Source organism: Nipponia nippon, unplaced genomic scaffold (genome assembly GCF_047370975.1).
Source record: "Nipponia nippon isolate SJK-2023a ecotype South Korea unplaced genomic scaffold, ASM4737097v1 scaffold_39, whole genome shotgun sequence".
NCBI lineage: Eukaryota > Metazoa > Chordata > Aves > Pelecaniformes > Threskiornithidae > Nipponia > Nipponia nippon.
The window spans coordinates 981,717-988,368 of NW_028262357.1; positions in this window are offsets into that span (position 1 = coordinate 981,717).

Here is a 6,652-nt window from a genome sequence, read left to right on the forward strand (position 1 = left end):
TGACAATAGAGCAAGTGAATCAAAATTTGCTCTATGAATGTGTACGTCCTTGTACACATTCCTAGTAAATCACATCTTAAGATGAAAAATGCATGTTGTTACTTAATGATTATGACTTGTGATTTTTTAGTTTTATGCATCAACCACTGAAAATATTAGCTTTAATGAACTGTCATTCGATGAGTTTTATTGTTTCTTTATGAATTTTGGTCAGGTTTGCACCACACAGGTTTCCAAAACCTGAGACCATGTTATTTTAATAAGCATTTTAGTAAAATTCTGACATGCCTTCAAACTAAAACCCACCCACCAGGTAATCACATAATGTTATTCTTTTGGAATAAGAGCACAAGTTGTATGAGATATATGGCATCATGAGCTAATGTTCACAGTAGGAAAACTCTTTAAAAAAGTATTTCTTGTTGTGTTAGGAATGTTTGCTTACTTTGTAACACATACATTTACCTAATAAAGTTTAATACTCATAAAACTATACGGGTTTGTTCATATCTATACTTCCCAAGGACCTTACCCTTTGGAGACAATGGAGATATATTCTTAATATCCTCCCAACAACATCCACAGCCTTCCCCTCATCCACTAAGCAGGTCACCTTGTCATAGAAGGAGACCAGGTTAGTGAAGAAGGACCACCCTTTCATAAACCCATGCTGGCTGGGCCTGATCCCCCGGTTGTCCCGCGTGTGCCATTTAATGGCACTCAAGATGATCTGCTCCATGACCTTCCCCGGCACCGAGGTCAGGCTGACAGGCCTGTAATTCCCCAGATCCTCCTTCTGACCCTTCTTGTAGAGGGGCGTCACGTTTGCTAACATCCAGTCATCTGGGACCTCTCCGGTTGACCAGGACTGCTGATAAATGATAGAAAGTGGCTTGGCAAGCTCCTGTGCCAGCTCCCTCAGTATCCTCGGGTGGATCCCATCTGGCCCCGTGGACTTGTGGGCATCCAGGTGGAGGAGCAGGTCGGTGACTGCCACCTCTTCGACAACTGGGGCTTCATTCTGCATCCTATCTCCATCTCCCAGCTCAGGGGCCTGAAAACCCCGAGGATGACCAGTCTGACTATTAAATGCTGAGGCAAAGAAGGCACTAAGTACCTCAGCCTTCTCCTCATCCTTTGTAATGATGTTTCCCTCTGCATCCAATAAAGGAGGGAGATTCTCCCTGGCCCTCCTTTTGTTGCTGATATATTTGTAAAAACTTTTCATGTTATCTTTAACAGTGGTGGCCAGTTTAAGTTCTAGCTGGGCTTTTGCCTTTCTAATTTTCTCCCTGCATAACCTCACAACATCCCTGTAGTCCCCCTGAGTCACCTGCCCCTTCTTCCAAAGGCCGTAAGCTCTCTTTTTTTTCCTGAGTTCCAGCCAAAGCTCTCTGTTGAGCCAGGACGGTCTTCCCTGCCTGCTCATCTTTCAGCACACGGGGACGGCCTGCTCCTGTGGCTTTAAGACTTCCTTCTTGAAGAATGTCCAGCCTTCCTGGACTCCTTTGCCCTTCAGGACTGCCTCCCAAGGGACTTTCTCAACCAGACTCCTAAACAATCCAAAGTCTGCCTTTCTAAAGGGTAGTGGTTTTGCTGACCACCTTCCTTACTTCTCCAAGAATCAAAAACTCTATCATTTCATGGTCGCTGAGCCCAAGACAGCCTCCGACCACCACATCGCCCACCAGGCCTTCTCTGTTCGTAAGCAGCAGGTCCAGCAGGGCACCTCCCCTGGCTGGCTCGCTTACCAGCTGTGTCAGGCAGTTATCTTCCACACACTCCAGGAACCTCCGAGACTGCTTTCTCTCTGCTGTGTTGTATTTCCAGCAGATATCAGGTAAGTTGAAGTCTCCCACGAGAACAAGGGCTAGAGATTGGGAGACTTCAGCCAACCACTTGTAGAATGCTTCATCTGTTTCTTCATCCTGGTTGGGTGGTCTATAACAGACTCCCGCCAGGATATCTACTTTTTTAGCCTTCCCCCTGATCTTTACCCATAAGCACTCAACCTTATCATTACCTTCATTGAGCTCTAGACAGTCAAAACACTCTCTAACGTGCAAGGCTACCCCACCACCTCTCCTTCCTTGCCTGTCCCTTCTAAAGAGCTTGTAGCCATCCATTGTAGCACTCCAGTTGTGTGAGTTATAGAATCATAGAATCGTTACGGTTGGAAAAGACCCTTAAGATCATCGAATCCAACCGTTAACCTAGCACTGCCAAGTCCACCACTAAACCATGTCCTCGAGCACCACATTGGGACTGGTCCCTGGCTTGTGCCAACTTTCAAGTAATACTAAGTTGGGGAGATAGCTCCTTGCCATGGGCTAAAGGCATTCTCAGCACCTTTCTGCTAACGTAGTTGTATAACCCATCAGTTCTGGTAACACAACACTACAATTCCCAGACATGGAAATTCCTGTTGCTGTTTAATTCACTAGTGTGTACATCGTCCTGAGTACGTTGTAGGCTGAACAAGGACTGATAATAGGTGTGGGAAGAGACTATGCTGGCTTCTTGACATTGCAAATTTCTCCCAACAGGAGTGACTGGCTAGGTCACTCTTTTTTACCACTAGATTGATGAAATCAGTGCATGGATGTTGGCATGAAGACTGTAAAGATGACAGTGGAAGAGGCTCAATACTGTGCATTTGCATTTGAAATAGGGCAGGGCATCCCCCATGAACACATTCAAAAAATAATAAAACCCATGTGGTGCATGGTTTTATTAAACAAAGAGACTTCTTGTGTTAACTGGTGAAAAAGTGCACAAATGGAGTTTTATCCTTCTGCTTTCCTGAAAACAATCCAGCAAATGTGCAAAATTCCACAAAAAGCCGTGTTATAAAAGAATCGCATTGTTACAACACCAAGAATGGAAATACCCCTGGTAAAATCATCTTTGACATCTTAGCTGCTGTTCCCTGTGAACGTGTCTCACAGGATGTTCTTCCCATCACATAGTCACATGCTACTTTTTGGCCTCATCCAGCAACAATTACATGATGCTTGCTGAATAAGGCATGGGCCATATGCTGGAATGTGATAGCAAGAGATGAATATAGAACAGTTTCATTCACTAACTTCATCCAAATGTATCATTAATGAAGCACCGTTACTATAGAAAATAAAGCATACTAATATGTATTAAAGAAATATGTAACATGTAAGAAAGAACAGAGGAATTAAATCCACAGCAGCAATGTTCATTTTAGCATTTTCTAAGTTTCTAAGAGATTCATTTTTCAATCTTAGCAATTCTATGAAAGAAAAACACTCCAGGCTCTCGCAGTACACCAAAATTGATGAGAGTCAAAGAAGTCCATAAGGACTGGAACTTTGGGCCAGGAGATGGGAATTCAGAGTTCGTGCCATTCTGTCATGTGAAAAGCTCTGGTCTGCAGCTGAAAGTGCTGGATGGAATTTAATTTGTCTCCTGTTCATCTTTTAAACTAGAAAAGAGTGGAAGTATGATTGTTTTGAATAAAACCTTTCAGGTACTGCATCACTTCAGATCAGTATTTTCTTCCCTCCAAGACTACCTGCTTCTCAGAATGGCCCATGTTTTCTTTCTCAAGTTATCAAAGGCACACAAAATAAAGAACATGAATTAGGTATGCCATAGCTAAGGTGCTAATAAATGGCTCATGGGCAAGGTGATGGAAATGCTTCACAAAAACAAAGGCTTCTTAATCCCTCGCACTAGCAATGCAGGAGAAATTGTCTTTAATGAATGTGGTGGACAACACTATCCAGCAGGAATAGCTCGCTGGAAGTAAGTTAGGGCAGGATGGCCAAGTGTTAGTATGTGTGGTGCCCAGCACAGAGCTGAAGTATTCAGGCAAACAAGATCTAGGAATAACCCTGGTCTAGAGTTTCCAGTCCCTACAATAGTGGTTAATAATAAACTTGCAGGAAAATATTTATTTTCTACTGATTAGCCAATATAAAGATTAGCTATACAAAGCTACTTGCCAGTCTCTTAATCTAAATCATGAAAGCACAGTAATACCATAAGCTGTGACTCAGACTAAATAAAAGATGAGTATTTTGGTTCAGGTACAAGGGTAAAGCTCCAAAGTACAGAAATCACTATCACAGGCATCAGTAATTTGTTCTCCTACTTTAACAGAGTACCAGGGGGCAAATTTCTGACACTGTGAAAGTTAATGGCAAAGCTTGTTCACTGCAGCAAGGCCAGATCATTAACCCAGTGACTTACTGGACTAAAGAACTCACAAACAGTAGTTTCCCTAGGATATGTCAATTTTAATGAAGTAGCACAAAGCAGCTTATACAATCACTTTCTGTGGATGAGGCTGAGCTTTCATTTCCAAATCTGTAATTCATAATCTCAGACAGAGCCAGATTCTCAAGCAGCATGAATTCACAGCTACTTTAGAGGGATATATCAATCTCAGGATAGACTCACTTTGAGGCTTTTTGCTGGTGTGTGGTGGGATGTACACATAAGAGAGTGAGCAATAATGTGCAAATCCACACTCACACAGAAGCAGAGAAACACAGAAAGGTGAAGAGATGCTCCAAGCTGAAGAACCTATTGAAATTGCAGAGATCAAGCTGCTGCATTTGACAAGCACACTGTATGAGGGGAACTGTGTCACAACAGCACACAATATGAGGTCAGGAACGTGGAGTATCACCTACACTGTCTTTGTGGATATCGAGAAGCGTTGTGAATGGAGCACAGCTTCTATTCAGGCAAGGCATAAATGCAGGCTTTGGGATAAAGCACCCATGCTTGAAAGCTTTGATAAACTTTGGGCACAAAAATACCACTATAAATTTCATAAGAATCTTTAAAGTTCTCGATTTCAGATTAATGCAGATATGTTTGTATTGACTAGAGAAGTTTCACTCTAAGTAGTGACCTACTACTTGCATTTTTAGGCAATTATAAATATCAAGATTTGAAATGTTATAACAGATGTGAGCAATTCTTGCTTTTTCATTTAACAAAGCCAATACCAATTGTACTGATACCACTATCTCTTTAACCATGTATTAAGATGGACTAAATTGTAAACAATATATGTGTGAAAGGGCAGAGTCAAGGTTTTGTGTACAGCTATAATTTCACATTCCTGCCTTGGCATTTTTCCAAAGGACTGAAACGTAAGAGTAATTGTAAACAACAAAGCTGATACAAATTGTAAGTCTGGCATGCAGTGTAGCCAGCCTGTATCACAGAAGTGCCTGTACCTGTGCAAGAAAAGCAGATAAAACATACAGGATATATAATTTCTTTTTTTTAGCATATAATTTCTTTTTTTATGTAATTTCTTTAGAGGAATACACTAATTTCAGTATAGGAATTACATAAATTTCACATGATGACACAGATAGCGACTCATTGACGTAATTCAATAAAGCTCACAAAAGCAGTCTGACAAGGTGTGAAACGCAACCGAGTGTCCTGCCACCCACACTGGGGTTTTAGTCTCGAAACAATCTCCTTTCCTACACCTATCACCTCTGCAGTGTTGAATTCATACAGCCACCTACTTGCTGCCACACATTAATGATGCATATTAAATGGTATCGCATAGATATGCACTGCACTGTTTTTACTGCGAGCCCATGCTAAGGGATGGCTCCTTGGTTTTAACATATATTTTCTGCTGGCCAACTTGCTTCTTCAGGAGAGTTTGCTGGATTCAGATCATTAGCCTCTGGGTTAATTAGAATATCTGTTTCTCATGCCTGTTTATTTCTTAGTTTGTTCAAATCCATTTTTTCAATGCGGATTTAATGCTCATAAAATACTGCCCTCACCTCCCTGAAACTGAAATAATTTAATAAGGTCCTGACTCGAATGTTTCTGCCAGAGAGTACCTATTGTAATGGTGGATGACAACAAAAAAGCAGGTGCAAAGGGCTGCTCAGTTAAACCACAGCAAAATCCATACATTATCCAGTGTGTGACTATGGTGTTATTTGGTTGTGATAAACTCAAGAGCATCAGCTGAAATGAAAGGAGGCGACACAACAGAAATTACCTGTTCCTATTCAACACCAAGTCGAAGACCCGAAGGTGAGAGGGAACAAATGAAACTGAAAATCGTTTAAAGATAAACAGTGTCCCAGTAACATGATGATGTCTGTGGAAACAAACCTTTGTATGGAATAGTGTCTCTAAGGGAGATGGATAATAAACAAAAGAAGCCAGTTTGATTTGAAGAAAATGCATGTATTTTTCTCTCTGCCATTTCTTGTGGGTGGCAGCATACATGTGGATACAATCAGTGCCTGTATTACAGGATCAGGTGTCTGCCTGGAAAATAAAGGGTATTCTGGCAACAGACCTCTTCTGTTTGTTATTGCAGAGTTAGAACAAATTCTGCATTTGTATTTGCAGCCTTTGCACATTTTTGTAGTCCAATTAATTTAAAGAAAGAAATAAAATTAACATGGATTGATTTTAAGGGCCTCTTCACTCTGTCTTCTACCTGGTAACCTGAAAAACTGGCAGCAGGACTTAAGTTTGAAACACTGTGTTAATGCAATGCCTGTTTCATCACCTCTCCTGGATGGATGTTCGTTCCTGTGAGCAGCCTAAACAAAAACAAAACGACCATGGCCTCCAGTCAAACATGGCTGCTTTTCTGGCAGGCTGCATTGAAAGA